The sequence below is a fragment of the Galendromus occidentalis genome, unplaced genomic scaffold, assembly GCF_000255335.2.
Source record: "Galendromus occidentalis unplaced genomic scaffold, Mocc_1.1 scf7180000075860, whole genome shotgun sequence".
NCBI lineage: Eukaryota > Metazoa > Arthropoda > Arachnida > Mesostigmata > Phytoseiidae > Galendromus > Galendromus occidentalis.
The window spans coordinates 675,692-695,187 of record NW_003803850.1 but is presented as its reverse complement, the minus strand read 5'-3'; positions in this window follow the sequence as shown (position 1 = coordinate 695,187).

Here is a 19,496-nt window from a genome sequence, read left to right as displayed (position 1 = left end):
GTCCTTCGGCTGAAGCTCTGACTCAACTTCACGACCGTATTCGTGGATGGTGACTCCCTCCACCATATCTGTCAAGAGTGATCGAACGTAGCCCCTTGCGGTGGCTGTTACCCGTTCTTTGTAGATGGGCCAGGTCTTCAGGTCCCACACATCCTGGATCACCCACGAATCAAGCACGTGTCCCGTGCGTTTGTAGACTTCATTTGTGTACGCCGCTGTAAAGGCGTACAGACCACAGTCTTCGTCCCAGGCGTATCTCTCTTCTTTGGACATCCTTTTGTACACCTTTGAGATACGATCGCAGAAGATTGGGTACGTTGTGGTCATGGTTCGTCGCTTGAACCGCTCCTTTGAGAAAACGTCCCATCGTGGGCCCTCAAAGAGCTCGTGGTGAATGATTGGCATTAGATGGACGCCACTGTCCTTCGGGCATGACGGACTTGAACACACACATGGCAATCTGGGATCGTCACAATCCTCGATCCTGGGCGACACTTTCAACAGATGATCATCGTAATAGATCCGTGGGAACATGCTGAAAATTTGCCCTTGTGGGTTGTTCATGTAAAAGAAGTTCTTCGTCATGGTGGCTGTCTGTTTCCGAAATGATTCAGGTTTGATCCTTAGATACATGCCGGATGGAAAATGGAAAGGGATCGAGAGGTCGAGAACCTATCGTGTGCCTGTTGTTTAAAAAACGCCTGAAAATGAGGCGTTCGGGTGCGTTTAATCCGAGTAGTTGTTCTATCGGCACCTCTTGGTGTAATTCATTGTCTCTCGGTACAGATCAATCATGTCCAAGAGGCGCTGAGTCCATTCTCACGGGACGGGGCTTGTTTATGGTTCCGAGAACTCGATAGCTGACCGCCCCGGGAAATGTTTTCTCAACGCCATCGCTTGTTCCGCTCTTGCTTTGTTCTAGAGCGCGGAGTTCGAAAACACAGCAGCAACCGACAATCCGGATCAGTTCACTGCCCGGACTTCAATCGCCTTATTCCTCCAACTCCGCACTGAGAAAATAAATTCTATCAAAGCATTGTAGTGACAGCGCATCCAATGCCCTCATTGGAATGTTAACCCCAAGCTCATGTTTGGATGATTACTAATCTAATGATCAGTCTAACTGTACCATTTCCACTCTCATCCGGAAGACCCTCCCTTAAACTAGTCCCTTTTATAAGAGGACGTTTCATTCTGTGTCTGAATCTCGTTCAGAAGGCCTCTGCCTGAATTCACCACTTAGCTCCCAAAGCCAATCTTCATGATGAACCTGTCTCCAAGTGAAGCATTTGCCCTGTTCCCTACTGGTCCTGCTGACATGGTGCAGGATACTCCGCCTACCAATGAGCAGAGCGTTGTTCAGGTTAACGTTCACGAGACAGCATTGGTGATCGAATCCTATACCCGAATAGATTCGGATAGGGTTATCCGCATCGAGAATAACCTGGAGCTCTACAGGGGCGATGTTATCTCGCGGACTGACAATCCTCAACTCATTCACAATTTGTCCGGGACCGTCCGTAAGGTAAGACCGTCGTAGGTCAAACTCGCCGGAGACAAAAAGATGCGCGATCCACTCAGCTTTCCAACGCCACCAAGAAATCCGAAATAGGTTCAGCCGTTTAGCCGCAATCGCCGATTTTGTGGAAAATTTTCGGGGTCACGGGGGTCGAACCGAGACCCGGTGATAGTCTCAAAAGTTGCCTCTTAGGCCCAATAACCCACCATAAAAATTTCAGCGAAATCGGTGCAGCCGTTCCGAAGTTATGATTTTCCGTGGTTTCCGACCACTGTGCGTCGATTGGAAGCAATATTGGGAGCTCGAATTAGCTCCATTGGATTCGCGAGCCGAAAACAATCGAACATTCGGGATATATGTATGAGAATGGACAGATTTCGAATTTATTCGCATTGTTTTCACTCGATTGTGGACTGAGCCGAGAACCGTCTCAGCCCAGAGTGTCAGTTTCTCTCATAGAGGGCTCTTCCGAATTATTTCGAATCGATTCCAACACTATTCTGAATCGGAACCATTAGCGTCACAATTTTTCAGAAGGTATTGCAAATCTTCATCAAGCTCATATTCGGTTTCTGGCGATTGCGACCCGAAAGATCTGATGTAAGGATCCGAGAGAACCAACATTTCATGGAATACATCCTCATTGGTCGTCGATCTCGAAATTTTCCGGGAGTGTCCGAGGCGGTTCCCTCGATGCAGGGTTGGGGAAAATCATAATCAAACCTATGACTATGATTATAATCACAGATCGGATTTTTGTGACTATGATTATGATTGTAATCATAACCATAATCATAATCACAGGCGTAATCATACCCGTAATCACAGTTTCTAGCACCACAGGGTACAGGATTATTCAATGATTAAACATAATGATGATTGAGATTGAAATCATAATTCATAATCATAATCACAGGCGTGACCATACCCGCAGTCACAGCTTCCAGCATCGCAAGATTCCGCGCAGACGAAAAAATTTCCCGGGCTTCGCGCTGAGCGAGCGGAAGGTCAACTTCCAGGCGAGTGATCGCGACACGGCGACATCGACGAGGAGAGCCTTCGCCTGAGCCGCAGGAGGAGAAGGAGGGGGATCAGGGCGAACCCATGCAAGAATCGAGATCCAGTATGCCGAAACCCCCCAGATACATACCTATCATCCTCATAACCCGTGTCTTGACGGAAATCCTATGATTACGGGTATGATTACGGCAAAATCACAGGATTGCTGTGATTATGATTATGATTATGACTCTAATCATAGTCATACTTGTGATTTTCAGATATCTGTGATTTTGACTATGATTTTAATCATAGTCATAGGTTTGATTATGATTTTCCCCAACCCTGCCTCGATGAATCTTATTCATGGCCTCTTGGGCTTCCTCGCTCAGTGACCCGATAGGAACGGACAAAGCTCCGACCGATCTCATTATGTAACTTCCATAAACGAGGACTGATGAGTATTGTCCGTTTCACCTTCCGCTCTAGATACTGAAGACCTCAGTCTGTAACGGTCACTGGCCGGTCACCACTTAACCCGTTCACAGTGTTTTCAGTATGACCCACATTCGGATGCTCTTCTGTGTTCAACCCTTGATTGCATTGAGTATGGTACGGAATCGCCCGACTAAGCCCTCGTCCAATTCCGTGATATTGGCTGTCGCGAGGGGATCTTCGAAGAAGCGTCGTGTTGCCGTCGTTTGTCGTCCCCATGCCCCGTTGCACCCTATCGACTCTCAAGTCCGATGTCTCTTGAAACTTCCTCTGGATCTATCCTTTGGCCTCTGCTCTCATGGCTTTCGTCTCCTCGGTGGTCGCACGCCAGCGCTTGAACTTGGAGTTGTAAGCGATCTTCAGCAAGCACTCCATTATCTTTATTCTAGCATGCAGGGGGGACATGGAAAGATATTCATCCGGCCCAGGCTGCGCTTTCGCATACATCAGGTCCAAATCGTTCATCTGAGTCGGCTTGGTGCCGCGAATTCGCAGACTTTGCGAGTAATAAGCGTTCGGCTGTGTGTTCAGGGAGACTTTGCGTTTTGACGAGCGCGTACGTTTCGGTAACTCTTATATCTTTGCGATAACATGTCTTCTCGGCAACTCTGATATTGTTGTGGGAGGGAATGACGTCCATACCGCGTTTTTTTAATTTCGTTCTGAGGTATTGGTACTCGTGCTTCGTCAGATCCAGATATTGCTCTATGACGAGCGCTTCCTCCGGACAGAAGGGCGGATGTTTCACCGCTTTACGTAGTAGGTCGGGATTCATGCTTTCCTGGATTTCTCTGATTTTCCTGCTCTGACTCCTAGCGGCTAAGTCGTTGAAGTCCTTTCGCGGGCGACCGCGACCCCGGCCGCGAGGCCTCTACGGATTCCCGGGGTCACCCGTGGATGTCTCGGTAGCGGAATCACCCTCGGATTTTCCGGTACCGGGATCACCGTCAGACGTTCCGGTATCTTCGCATGAACTCTTGGGCAAAACTCGGATGAATAATTTTCTCTTCAACCAGGCTTTGCATTTTCCTTTCATGCGTTCTATACTCCGGTTGTTCTTATTCAGCTTTTTCCTCAACTGGGGACGGAAGTTCTGCCCGAGGAAATGTCTGACTTCTCCTGGAAGCTCCTGTAGTATGTTCAGCTCCAGCGACCCGGCTTGTATTGCTCGCATGATTGGCTCGAGCTCCTTTCCGTTTTGAATGGCCACTTTGAGCAGGAGGGATTTCGATCATGATTGTTCCTCCGTGATTACTCAAGCGATCCGAGTGATGCGCTCACCCACGTGATGTATTGAGGAGGTGATCCAGCGTTGATTTCGAAGGTCCGCGAATGATCCGCAGCCTTCCTGTCCAGACCACGAAGGGGTAAACCTTGATCACAGTCAACGGAGTAACAGCGCCTAAATTTTCTCTCGTGGTATCACTCGATGTTCAACGATGGAGACGGTCACGGAGAATGATAAAGTGTTCGACTGTTTCTGCCGAGCATTCGCTGAGGATGCACGTGATCCCAGCGTGGAAATCGATTCGGAATGACTCGGAAGAGCTCTCTGTGGGAGAAGTTGACACTCTGGGCTGAGTGGGTTCTTGGCTCACTCCACAATCGAGTGAAAACAGAGCGAATCAGTTCGACAACAGTCTATTCTCATATATCCCTCATGTTCGATTGTTTTCGGCTCGCGAATCCAGCGGAGCTCATTCGAGCTCCCAATATTGCTTCCAATCGACGTTCCCAGCCCTCGGGTGTCGGAAATCGCCCTGCTGGTGCTTTCGATCGCGGTAGATCTCTCGCGTTTTTCATTTCCAGATAATATACCGTTCCAGGTCCTCGAACTTTGCTCGGATCAAATTTCTGAGTCGAAATTCGGATTCCCGCGGAAATTTTAGGTCACCTAGGTACTCTTCCCGTCATCACAGACCACCTAAAACTTTTTCGGGCTGATCCACACAGCCAAGGTTTAACGTCCCGGGTACTGTTATTCACATTGCTTCCGAGGACGGATCCATAGAGCAAATGTACCCAGGAGGATCAAGGCCGAGTACCTGCATATTTTTCCGGCAGCAGGGATCGAACCCACACCGCCTCCCGCGCGAGCGGCGTCGTTGCGGCTATGCACGTTTGCACGAGTCGTGACAAACGCGCTAACCACTCGACCACCCGTCGGTATCACAGACCACCTGGGACGCTTCAATCGTCATCCGTTAAATAGAAGGTATTTCGGCCGCCGCTGGCCCACTGTGCGCCCCCGCATTCCATGAAGTTCATATTGGGCACCCCTTCTGGCATCATCTACCTTTAAATCCGGAAAAACCCTTGAAATGGCGTTTTTCCATGGATGAAAATTTCATAAAATTAATTTCAGGGCATTTATCCGCTAGATCGATTTTATTCTTATAGGGAACCGCGCAAATCAACTCGGGAATTCGCCGCCAGCGACGCCATCTTTGGCGCCGCCGCGGCGGCCAACACTGACGACGACCACACTAACACACAACACTAGTCGGGGTCGGGGATCAGAAGCAACTCAACATCCGGAATCATATCGAATTCTTTCACTGGCAACTCCATTCAGTGCTTGTAGACGAGAGGATCGGAATGAGCAAACAGCCTCTGTATCACATCTCGATTCACTGTCACAGGCTGGGCCTTGAACGAGAATTTCTCCCGGAAGCTCTTGAAAAGTTTGTTCGAAGCCTCTTGAGCCTCCTCACTGAGACTCCCACGGGTTGCGTGCTGTTCTCCACAACATCTGCTCCGCGGATCAATACCTTGTGCACCGTCACGGGCATGTAGTACCAGGGGTAAAGCGAGACGAAGAGATCCGCGGTCTTCGAGCAGTAGTCGCAGAAAGCCGCACAGTTCAATCGACGACGAGAGTTGATCGTTTCCAAAATGATGTGCAGTCTGTAGACCAAGTCTGGGTCTACAGCTTTTTACTCGGTACACCATGGATCACGAGTATCCGAGGAAATCGATGATCTCCTGGAGCGTCTTGCCTTCCGACAAGCAGGCAAGGACCGCGTCGAGTCTCGTCTCTTCCCACAGGTGGTTTCAGCTTGGTCCGTGTTGTTCCTAGATTGGTCGAAGGCTAGGTTCGGTAGATCAGCGAGACACGTACGAACTCAAAGAGGACAACCGGAGGTTGAGAGGGAAGCACACCACAGTAATTTTATTAGAGGAAGTGTCGTCTTATATATCAGTAGGTTGACCCTCTCCGAGAGGCTCTGTTTGTAAGGTATCGAGTAAGATTTTCAGATGGTTACTAAATACGGAATCAGAAGAGAGGCCTGATGAGTGGAGCCTCTGACATGTGTCAGAGCTGGAGCCTCTGGCACGTGGCACAGTACGGAGTCGGGGTTCACCGAAATAGATACGACAGAAAGCTTAGCTTAGAAGAATGAGTGTAGCTATTCTAATGTTAGTCTCAACATCCTCCCTAATAGGTAACATCGAAAGCTTCTAAGCGAAAATTCGGACAAGTTGGTGCGAGGGTAGGGGTAAGATGAATGATAGTTTCGAGTTAGATACTACTTTGCCATGCGAGAATATATGCGAATAATTCGTACAGCGTTGATTCGAGTCCGTTCGAATTTCGATTTGTCGTCGAGAAAGTTCGCGGAGATCGGCGGCGGCGGGGGAGCACTCGCTCGGAGTGTCTGGATCATTCGGATCGGTGTTGCGAACATGGTGCAGCGAAGCGCGAATGCAGCTGAGAAGTGATTCTCCCAATATCTCGGCTCCCGAGACACTGAAGAGTAAAGGCCTCAGCCTCAGCGGCATTCCCCTCCGAGTCAGTCTCGAGGGATCGGAGTTGAAATAATTTTTATAAAGCTGATTTAGATCATTTTCGTAGCTTCGTTTCCATTGAGTCAGGATGTTCCGTGAGGGAAAGGTATTTTGACCGTTAGATTTCAGAGTTGTAATTGATCTTCTGGGCTCATTCCTTCGTTGGCTTGCTGAGTCCACTATGACTTCATCCGTGAATTTTCTCTGAATTTTTTTTGTTTCGACGAGAAGGGAAAGTTCTCGGTTTTGTCATGGTTGAAACGCGCTCTGGTCGCATTTATCGTCCGAGTGATCGGAGGATTGGATTCCGTGGTCTTCGTCGTGAAGAAGGCATGGAAGACATGGAGTCTATTGAGTTGGGCTCGATCGATCAGAACGGTGTTGTTGAGGATGCCATGAGCAGGGATTCGATGAATTTTGAAGTTCGTGTTCCGACTCGCCGACCCTGTCGCTTATCTTGTTGTCGGATTTCATCGTTGGTTTTCATGCTGTTGTGGATTGCCGTCGTCCTCGTGCTTGGTAGTTGTCCATTTGTCCACTTCATTTTCTAGTCTGAATTTGGATGGTGTGCGATGTGTGTATATGTATGCAAAGTTGGCTGATGTATTTGTTTTCAGCGAAAGGATTTCATTATCGACGCGAGGAGATTATAAAGACGTCCACGACCACCGAGACGGTGATTATGTTCAGTACGACGTCCGCTCCTTCCACAACATCGATGAGTCCGGCGACCTCCAACTCCAACGCTCCTAAACATGCGATTGAACTTAATCTGTTAGGTTATGTTTGTCGTCCGCTTCTTTCGGAGCTTGTTCGTTATTCGTTCGATGATCGAAGATGTGTTCGTTTGTCGAGTTCGACGAAGCCTGAGTCGGTGAACGTTGTGCCGATTTCAGATATTCCTTTGATGGAATGTACTTATTATACTTTGTTGAAGTTCGTAGGGGTTGAACTCCTTGATGTTTTTGAGACAGAAGAAAAAAGTATTTTTTTTTGTTTTGATGTGTGTGATTTTCAGTTGTCTGACCAGTAGTTGTCTTCGTCTTCTATTGAATTCCACGCTGTAGGGGTCGAACGGCTCTGTCTCCGTAATTCCTCATCGGATTGTTCAGGAGCGGGTATTTTGCTTCTGAGCTTTTGGATGTCTCTTTCTGTTATCTCTTTGTATTGCCTGTATTGTTCTTTTAATGATTCGTTAGCTGTTTTCGGGATCTGGCGGACACTGTCGGCTGCCTCCCGGCTGCGATGTTTCATTCATGGCCCTCCCGCTCGCGACTAAGGAGCGAGGATTCGAGGACATTTAGTCTTACAATCTCTAATTGATAAAGTTATTTATCCAATTTAACCGATTCTTATCGAGGAAGTTACAATTGGAACTTTCAGTTCATAGATTGAACTCACAGGCGTCGTTCCGTGTGCTCCTCAAAACTAACCGACCGAGACGACCACTCGTCGATAGGTTCGCGAGATCGCGGAGAGTTAGACTTGATCCGCTGTCGGGTACGTCGTCTATTGCTGGTAGTCTCACTTGAAGCGAGAAACGTCGTTGTGAGATATCAGCGACCTCAGTGTAAATTGTCAAGTATTCTACTCGAAAATGAGAAAATCAAAAATGCTTACTCGGTGTTTCTGCGGCGCTCGCGACCCTTAGCGACTCGATTTCGACGAAACGTCGCCTCGTTTCGCACTCATAGAAACGGATTTGAAGCAGGTCATGTGTGAGTTTGGCCACCTCTGGCTCGAGCAATTGATAGAGAAGAAGCGATTCCGGGCTCGCAATCGTTCCGACGACGTCGCACGCGAATTTGATGCGAGCCTGCTGGGTTTCCTGGCAGAGGGCCTCGTCAGGCCGAAGCTCGTGCAACCAGAAGTCCGAGACGGTTTTGACAGTGGTTCCCTCGATCCTCTTCGATACGAAATGGAAAATCAGAGAGAGCAGCTCGCGGAGCTCGATGACGCTCACGTCTGCCGATTTCATTTGCTCGATCAAATCCGAGTCGAGTGGCCCTGTTTCTTCTATTTCCGAACAGCGAGCTGCGAACATGAGTTTGGAATCTATATGGTCCTTATCGGAAATGAAGGCGTTGGGGTCAATAAGTACTTCGTATATATCATGCTGCCAACTTACCCGTCACCGGACACAGCGCGACTACCGCCTTATTCACCATCTCGCGAAAAGTCGACAGATCTAGTGCTCTCCATGTGGGGGGCTCGAGCAAACCTTCAAAGAAGCTGAAGAAGTCTTGAAGCATTTTCATGTTGGTGAGCCCAGGCATGATCACTGTCTTCATGAATCGATGCATCTCGGAAATCGTGAATCTCTGGTTTCGTCTCCAGATAGCCAGTAGACTGAGGGCCCCGTAGGGTACTGCTAGACATGTCCTGATCAATACGGCGACTTGGTCCCTGGTGACGGGACACCGTGGGTTCTGTGAAATGGCGAAAGTTTCCGTCTGAGAATCTGAATGTGAATTCGATTGAGGACCGCGCGAAAATCCTTCGTCTCGATTTCAGCACTCATTTCCTTACCTTGTCGGAGAAAAATTTCACGCTCAAACGGGTGCACATGCGCTCCATTCTGTCTTGCGCTGCCTTGATTCGTGATTTCGTTGTGCTCTGTGGGTAGATAATATGTAGGCAGTAAGCTATATATCCCCACCTCGTTACTTTATATATATCGAAATCAACGATTCTCACCGGGAAAATCCGGAGTCACGGAGCGTGACGACGCTACGACTGTTGAATCTCCCACGCCGGAATGAATTGGAACTCAAACAATCAACGCGCAGACGCTCCTCGATCTCGAAAGATTTTCGCTCTACTGGCAAGAGGTTTCGGCTTCCAGACGACAACGATCGGGATTGATATTCCTACATTGTGGGAGCTGTAGGAATAGCCGATTGTTATTCTAGCAATTCCAGATTGTTGAAATCACAATCGAGGGATTGCGATTGTCATTCCTACAATTACCAAATTGGAACTTTACCAATTTAGAATCGTTAGTTTGACAATAACGATCCGATTCTAGATTGGAATTTCTTCAATTCCAGATTGTTGAAATCACAATCGAGGGATTGTAGAAATTGCTCGAAAATGGGTATTTTGCCATGAAAATGGGTCATGAGAGTCATTCTGCACACCAATTCCCAGTCCTCCGACAGTGCATCTCCTTATGCAGGCATAATCAAACATAATGGAGGACTTGGATATATTTTTAAAATTTTTCGGATTTGCCTTCCGATTCCATGATGGCCATCGGTGAGAAATCATGTTCGGGATGCCGAAAATATGGTACTCGACGGGGAAAACGAGCTGGAAACAGCGTCAAAACTCTCTGAATCGTGGTGAACCGAATCAATTATTGCCCAAGCGACGGATAATCGACCTCTAATGATTCCTTATCACAGTCATGGATATCGGAAGGCAGACCCGAGAAAGAAAATATATCCAAATGAGGTGAGTATCTCCAATGTTGCTATGTTATGTTGGCAGTCTTACCTTGGACATGGTTGGGGTTCGATTTGGCCTCGTTGTCGTCTGGCTTTTTCTCTGTATGGCTTTCTCTGCTCTTCGGTCATTTTTCGCCATGGTTCGTCAGTTACGATCTTGAGGGTCTCTATATCAGGTATATTACGTTTTTTTCCTAATATTCCAGCGCGAATATCCAATATGGTTGTGGTTCACCCATTTTCTTCTGCTTTACTGTTACCTGGTTCATACTTGGTTTTTGTCAGACCACAGCAAGAGACACTCGAATTAGAATTTTAGCAGTTTGAGGTTTGGATCGGGGTATGGGTTGAAGCCGGGCCTGATCTATGATTAAGCGATTATGATCTTAATCAAGCTGGGATTGTTGTTGATTGGTATGGGAAGTCAACGACATTTTCAATGCTATCGCTGGGGATTGTTGGTAGGAGCTCATAAATGGTTCGGGAACTGAAAACCATGCACAGAGTTGTGATCGCAATGATCAGCGCGAGTGCGAGTACTGCACTGCCGATGGCGAGGGCCATGTGCAGCATTTGATCTCGATTGCTGTTGTCTGGCTTCTCTTCAGGATGAAATTTTTCCTTGAATTCTAGTCAGATAGATCCGTCGCCAGCACTGTCTTTCAGACTCAGGGCACTCAATTGTCTCCGGAGAAGAACTAACAGCGGTTCCGCGGACACCGACATCTCTGAGGGAGCTCGTTTGAGAAATTTGGACGCGGAACTACTCGGATCGCAGCTTCAGTCAATGCGCACCGGTTCGATCAGACGATGCCAATGGCGCGCAGACCGAACGCTCTAGAATCTATACTGATGCTCGTGACCTGTCTCAACTAGATTAAGTATTACACGGTAGTGGTTGAGGGCGTCATGTTGATTCGATTAATGAGATGTACTTCTAATCACTCTCGAGGCCTTCAATGTCGGATAACCCACTCAGAGATGTCTCGAGATTCCTGATTCTCTCCTCTGCCTGCTCAATTTCCTTGGCATGCTCACATTGACCGCGGTACGCTGCGGTGAGCTGCTTGACCATGTGGGAGTGCATGCGGCGATGGAATCGCATGATTGCCGCCGCCTCTGGATCATCATCAGAAGACACCCATGGTTTGGAACGACGATGAGTAGCCTCATTCTCGAAGGTTCCACGTTGATCCGGGGTCGGGAGTGGCCACAGTTCACTGGCCTTGGTCACTGCTTCACTCATCGAAATTTTGTGCTGGCGTTTCATGCCACCCACAAAGAGCCAAAATGCATCATTGTACAATGGACTTTCCGGTCTAGATACACAGCTTGTATCGGGGGTTTGCTTCGCGTGGCTCATCTTGCTTCGTGGAGTCACTACTGAGAAATGTGACCACAGAGAAACTAGCGGAAAATATGTACGCAGGACAGAGGATAAGGCAGAGGATATCTGAAAGAGATATTTCCTAGGATTGGTCTGAAGTCGGACAATGATTAGGACCATCGACTGTAATCTAATTAACATGAGAAAGTTCCGATCTACGCTTACACCTAGCAAAAGGAAATTGCATGAAATCAGGTGAGGGGGCGAATTTATTGGTAGACTCCGTTTTCGAACGTGTTGAGCTCAACCCCGCTAGGCGGGAGGCGAGTAGCCAGAGCAGCTGGCTTCCCCGGCTCGTCGGTTGATGTTCTCTCGCTTGGCCATCCCCTGGAATGGACACCTAGCCTCGGAGTCCATGCTGGGCCACAGGTCATCAGCCGGGAGTTTCGCATCCTCCACGGAAATGCCTCTGCGCTCGGCAAGGTCTAGTACGAAGATCCAGAAGGGTGCTCGGCGATTCGTCATGATAAAATACTCTAGGACGATCAGCTGACACTGACAGAGATATACTGGCTCGGCCTGAGAAGGACCTGCGAAGAAATACTGTCTATGGGAGAGGTCGGGCCGGGAGAGAGAGGACGAGCATAACCAATGGGAATCGGTATAATCCGTGAGACAGGAGACAGTCTGAAAACTCTTGCATGCGAACAGCCGCAACTTGACCCCTGGAAATTTTCGGGAAGACCTGATCTAATAGGATCAGCGAAGAATGAAAACATCGATTTCTTGCATGTGGGAGAACTCCCGCATCATGTGGTCGTGGTCTCAGAGAACCATCTGGCATTTGAGCAGAAATCGAATCTGCCGAAGACAACTCGGACACTCGATATTTCGCGATATTTCTCCTCCGGGTCATGATGGGGAAGGCTACTCGAGAACTCCACACGTGAAGCCGTGAGGCCAAAATTTTTTGAGACAGTGCTTTCTCTGGACTGCTAGACGATAGAGTGGACCATAATATGTAGACTGACTTCGTGTTGAAAATAGGTATTCACCAGTCTCACAGTGAGTAGGCATCTAGATAGGCTAAGAGGTATCCGAGGAGGCCACCAGAGTGCCTTTCCGTTAGCGTGCTGCTAAGATACGGGTGTCCGGGGTCTGTTTCCATCGTTTCGGTATCCTCCCGGCCGGCTGTTTGGTGTGTCCCTAAGTCCTTGGGCGTGTTGAACGGTGAGGTCATTTCTTCTCATGTGCTCGTTACTGAGTAGTCTCTATGAGGTCCTTTCTTTACGCGTATGCGGAATTGAGTTCCGGTTGGTTGTTTCCTGAGTTTGTCCGGGACTCGTTCCTGGAATTTAGCCAGTAGTTCTTCAAGTTTCTTACGGTCCTCGTCTAGTTGTAAGAGAGTTTTTTTTATGCGGATTCTGGTATTGTTCGATATTTCCCCTTCCGCCTCGATGATTCGTGGGAGCTGTGTTTGTTTGAGACATTCGGTGAGTTCTATTGCGGTATCTGCGACGCTTTCCTCAGTGGTGGGTTCGGTATCCCTAGCTGCTTTTGAGATGCTTATCTCGATGATATCGTATTCCTGGCTTGTCTCCCGGTTCGGCTCGTTTGCCCCGGGGCTCCCTCCCCAGGTCCTCTGCCTCTTTCTTTGCGGGAGGGAGGATTGGTGGTTTACGCTTTCTTGTTATGAGGCTTGGGTATTTTCTGTTCTGTGGTCGCTTTGCCCGAAGTCCTTCATCGGGGCTTGATCCCCTTTTCCACTACCACTGGCCCGTGTCAGTGGGCTCTTTTCACTCTCTTTCTTTTTCGTACCGGTGCACGTATAAATACCGGTGACTATTAGGCTAGTAAACACTGGAGAGAACCACCGTTATCGAACGGCGTCTCTGTTGCACTCGGTTCGTCTCCCCATTAGATTGTGAGCTACTACTGGCTGAACAGGATATTCTGGAACCGAATTTCTCCACATTATCAGCACGAATTGCTCGTGTATATTCCGACCACATTCGCAGTCAGTTTTCCGGTTTGACACATTTTAAACCTCCCCATACTTCGCTCATTTGACAAAACCCTGACTTAAAAATATGCCCGACGTTACGCCAGCTTCCGGATCGGATAGAAAACCTGACACCTCTGGAACAACTGAGGTGTCCGAGACGGTGGGTTACAAACCACCAGCTTGTCCAGTCCTTCTGGACGAGGATTGCCAGAATCACAATGCCCGGGAATCATTCATGATTGTTTCATTCACAATCGAGCCGAACGTCTGAGAGAAGTGATGCAAGCAAAAATTGCACGACCTGAAATCCCAGCAGATAAAACAGCTACCGATGAAGAGAAGAGAACTATGGAAAAATTCGACATCGCAAATCAGAGAGGCGGAATGATTACGTTCACCTCGATAAGCCCAGATCTCATTTTGATGGAATCTGTCTTTCCCGTGCTCGTTGTCACTACGCTTAGCTAGAGTCTTAGCTCCCTTTCCCTTAATTCAGTACCCGTATATATTTATTACGTGCTCCGCTTCAATGAAGTTTACTGGGCATAGTATGATGCTCTGGTGCTGTTGCTATTATCTTCTGTGCCTTGAGAATCCCCGAAAAGTGAATACGTTATCAGCACGATCTGTTCCACCATCCAACTTGGAAAGAACTAAGTAAGTCGACTTAGTATCTCAGACTTGGAAGTACGAGTCTATCATGGAAAGCTCGTTCGATGTGATGACCCCTCTTGGTACAGAAGACACCACGGAGACGTCCAAGAGAGCAGCTGCAGGAAAAGGAACTGAGGGTGATGAAGATACGAATCCAGAGAGTATCGTGACCAATACAAAATCAACACCAGCTTGTCCAGTCGTACTCAAAGAATATGGCCGAAACTTTGTGGCATGGAAATCACTCACCTATATATCACCTATATATCTGGCCAATGGTAGTCTATTATGTATTTTTGAAGTCATCTCAGCAATCTTCTCGAACGAATGGACTCCGCGGAACCGCCGACACGCCAAAGCTGCCGACCTCCGTTGGTACTGTTCATCGATCCAATGAACAGTCATACCGGAGAAGCTTCTCTTGGTATCGGACCAGATGTCTGCCGTGGTCGCCACCCACGTCGTCTTCTCCGGAGCTTAGCTCAGGCGATCCTCGTTGTCTTCGTAAGTCAAGTCGATTCTGCTACCCAGCTCGCGCCGACTCATGAGCTTCAACCCCAGTCGATCGAACTTCAGGAAATCAATTATCTTCTTGAACGTCGGCTCTATAACAACCCGTAGGGGTGTCATCGATTGCAAGATGGACTCAGTGATCAAGTCGTCGAATTGCATCTGTAAAGGACGTGCGCATCTCTGGATTAGCCTCTTACCTCCATCATATGGCTTGCACGAAAGCGACTCGTTGACTCTCTAGCCATGTTCTGAAATCATTGGCTTCCGTCTGAGAGTGGTGCGCTTTCAAGTGCTTGAAAAGTTTCGAAGTGCTTTTCGGACTGATGCGAATCTGCTTCTTTTTGTTAGGAGCTGCGGGGTCACATCTTCGGCACACTGCGACAATTGAGTGCGCGGACGACAGAGTCCTGGCTGAGGTGCTTGGGTCCGTGCTGCCGCATTGAAAGAATGCACTGTTGAGGGCGATTTCGACCGAGAACGACATCGATGCCACGGGAGAGCTTCCTGCTACAGCGACTATACCCTTCGCGGAATGCATCCTGAGTAACTGCGAAGCTGCCTCATCTTGAGTAGAGCAATGGAACTCTGTGTTCATACACTTCCTCGTGTTCGTGTTTGCGCGCTTGACGACTGCTTTTGTTGACGGGGCGCGAGCGCGGCTGCATGCCGACTGCTACGGCGAGGTCGGCTGCTGAGTGCGGGCAATCCGAATCTCTACTCGTTCCCTCCTCATAGTAGAGACCTTCCTATGGAGTGCAAAACTCCGCAGGAGGGGGTCTGATAACCATGAATTGGAGAACGGCTGACTGATGTTCAGTCGATCGGCAATGTTCTTGGTGATGCTCATGGACTGTTCTGGATAACAATCAAAGAGAGAGTCAAGCTGAAGAGAAGTCACCGACTGCCAGAAAACTCACCAATGGTCGAAAGCCATGGAAAGGCAACGGAAATTAGAACGATTGTGAAGATCAGGAACATTGAGGCAAAAATGAGACCGAGGATAAACCAACAATTGAGAAATTTCGGACGTGATGAACACTCCCGAGTCTCCCTCGGTGGGATAAAGGGATGAACGTCTTCAAAACGTTCATCAACGACCGATATCTCCATCCCAGCGCGAGAGCAATGCTGGTAGAGCATCTTTGCCTACTCGTGAGTCCGAACGTGGTCACTTATACTATTATATTGGGACGAAAAAGCCCTTTCCTGGCATGTGAACCCTATCCCTGGATTCATATTTCTACATCTTCAAAGCATCGACGTATCTCATTGCTCCGAAACAACGAAATTCAAAGATTGGACCACCTCGATCTATCTGTGACATCTGAGGCTGATACTTGACATCGGTAGCATAGGTAAATGGTCCTGTAGCTTCCAGAGTGGAATTCATCGAGATTGGATTACTCTACTCGAAAGATTCAGTTGGCCATGTAACTCAGCAGTTCATTGTTGTGTCTATAACTTATGCTTACATTTAATATACAGGACCACGATCACGTGAGCGGGGGCTGTTGAAATTCGTCTCATCGATTTGTAAATTGCGATTTCGGTCTCGAAATTTGAGACAATATTGATCGCTTCGACCAAGGGCATTGCGTCAGTCTCGAGTTTTGTCAAAATCCCCGGCATCATGTGGGATGTAGTGCGAGTCACGGAAAGGTCAGCGTGCAGGGACTCTTTTGCGAACAGCGCCGTGGCTCTCTCGATAGAAGCAGCTGCGGTGTGATCAAGATGAGTGCTCACGAAGTTCTAGAGTGTTCCAAATTCCAAAGTGATCTGCGAGATGCACTGCAGCACTTATCCAAGTCCCCCATCAGGTGATTACAGGAGCAGGCGGAAGCGGTATCTGCGTTTCCTGTCTGAAAATGGCAAGGTTGGAGGGGGCCTTGAGGAAGATTTTCTTCATGACCGCAATCAAGTGGTCCCCATCGGGGAACATGATCCTTACTTGTTCGGCGACTCGATGAATTCCATGCGCCACGCACGTCACGTGGCACATTCGGGGAGACTGTCCTCGCAGTCTTTTTGCCGCTTCTTCCATGTATGGCGCCGCGTCTGTGACGAAGATGAAGACTCGGTCGTGATACATCTCCCCTCGCCACAGAATCGACAAAGCCTTGCAGAAGAACTGAGCTATACTGATCGAGATTGTCACCTCCAGAGTCTCGCAGGCCAACAAGTGACTCTTGCCTGGACTGTCCACTCCCAAACCGCCTACGATGATGTTCGCCACATATCTGCCGCCAGAATCCGTCGTTTCATGTACTGAAACCCATATTGGGGAATCGCCGATCGAGCTCCTTATCTTCTCCTTAGCTTGCTCATGTCGGACAGGAACATAGTTTCCTCGCAGAGTCGTCGGATTTAGGATATGCTGACCCATCCAATTTTCGGGGAAACTCCTGGGATGCTCATTGTTCAGTTTCTCTAGAGGAATGTCCGCTCCCACGAAGGCTTCGCAGAGTTCAGAGGGGGATTTTCGCCTGGACTCACCTCCCATCGAAGACAGCAAGTCCAACTGCCTTTCCGTTTGGTTCTGCTGGAGACGCAAACTCTCGATGTGCTTCGCGGTTTTCACGTGCTGATTCAAAGTGAAGTTGCGCGCATTCTCGAAGTTTTGCGCGCAAAAGTCCCATCGGTGGAAAACTTATCGGGTCCGAACTGCTCCGTTAGTAGAATGAGGGAGTTAGTTCGTTGTAGCGAAGACATCTTCCTCCGATCGCACCGACGCTAGTTCTGATCCCTCGTATCGTTGTTTTAAGAACAGACGAGTTTCCGGAGCCACTGGAACTGCGGGACGCTCGCATCTTCTCTGGAATATCCAGGCGCGACTCCATTTCTCTCAAGGTTTTCGCGGTTTTGACTACGGCGAGCTCTCTTTCAGTATTTCAAGTAGTAATTTTTCTCGGCAAGTCGCTCAGCATGTCCCGCAAAAGTATGCGAAATATGCAGAAGTATGCAAAATATGCAAAATATGCAAAATATGCAAAAAATGCAAAATATGCAAAAGTATGCAAAATATGCAAGAGTATGCAAAATATGCGGAAGTATGCAAAATATGCAAATATGCGAAAAATATGCATTTGCATGGAAATTAGGACCCTACTCATCTATAATAAGTTTCAACACCAAAACCCGAAACCGCCCACCGAAATTTGTTCTGGTGACGCTCGCCGCGGAATGCCGCTATACACACACAGAAATACACACACGCTCACATACATACAGAATACACACACAGATCCCGATACAGGTTGCCGGAGAATCCACCTCTGTCTGTCGCAGCATTGCCTTAAAAAAATAGTCATTGCCGGTGATTCCCTCGAGTTCATGTTCAGAGTCGTACGGTATTAATTTTGCGCTTCTCGGAAGAAGACGAGTCACACCTGCAGAGCCATGTCTGCATCCTCTAGAGTTGCGTCCGCGAACACAACTCCACACAGCCGAGAGCTCCCTTCATCTCTTTAATCAGTCCAATTTCTTCAAGTGTGAAGGGGAATTTGGTTCGTTTCTCAGCATGGGAGAAAGAGAGCGCGGCGTCCAGCCTGAGGAATTGTCTCAGCATGGTGAGCGTGCTGTTCCATCTTTTTTTCACATCCAGCACGATTTTAACATGAGCATTCATGGCGGAGGCGATGGTTTGCAGCTCGTCGTTCATTACCGGGCTCTTATGGAACCGGCGACACTCGTCTCGGACTCTATTGACGAGCCCTCCCATACTTCCCCGGTACCGGGGAGAGCCGTGCATTTCCTCCTCTTCTTCCGTCATGAGGTGCTCGTGGCTGAGCTCTGGAAGAGCAAATGAATTCCGGACCGAATCTTACGTGTTAGTCACGCTCCTCGTTGAAATAGCGAGCGACTCTCTAAATGAGCTGACAAGCTCACCCATTGAATCTGGTGACCCGTGTGCCACGTTAACGAGCCGCCATTCGTGGTCGCTCTCCTCTCCACCGATATTCTCGGCCAAACTGGAGAATAAATTATATTTGTCATTCCTTGTCGCCGAAGATTAGAGCGATGCTGTTCGGCACGTCTTAAAAATGCTCACAGTGATGCCGAGTCCACCAAAGTATCGAGCACCGCGAGATGAAGCGCGTGCGCCAAACAGAGCTGATGGTAGAAAGGATTGGGACGAGCGGCTTCGATCAGATCGCGACCCAGCTTGCACATAACTGAGGCAGCGTCTGTAGTGATCCCTTAAATTCCATGTATGATTATTTATTTCAGAGTTCTGGTAGATTGAAGACTCGAGTTCACGGGGCTGCCCAGCTTCCCTTTATTCCATTGCTTATATAGCTGCCCTCGGATTAACCCCCCTCTCTGTCTCAGAGGTCCTCCTCGCCTACATCGGCTCTCTCGTTCGGATGTGCATCTAGATCTCCACAGCTGACTACCCGCTGCCATCTACATCTTGACACTACAGTTATGCTGTGAATAGTCAGGAAAGGATTTGACGCGTAGAAAGTGACTCACCTCGTATGTCTGCTATGGTGAGTCCCAAGTCTCTAAGACACTCTACGATGAGCTTCCCGAGGTTTTCCGCTGTTGCTCGCTCATGGAGCCTTGAGAGAATCTCTATGGATTTTGACCCGAACAGCGGAATCATCTGGGAGCTGTGGAGGGTCACACCTGCAGGATCCGAATCAGATCATTTAGACAGGGGAAAACTGATTTTCGGAGGGGGTTCTTGAAGCAGGAAACTCACCCAGGAAGCGTTTCCTCTGCCAAGTCCATTCGTCAGCGGTG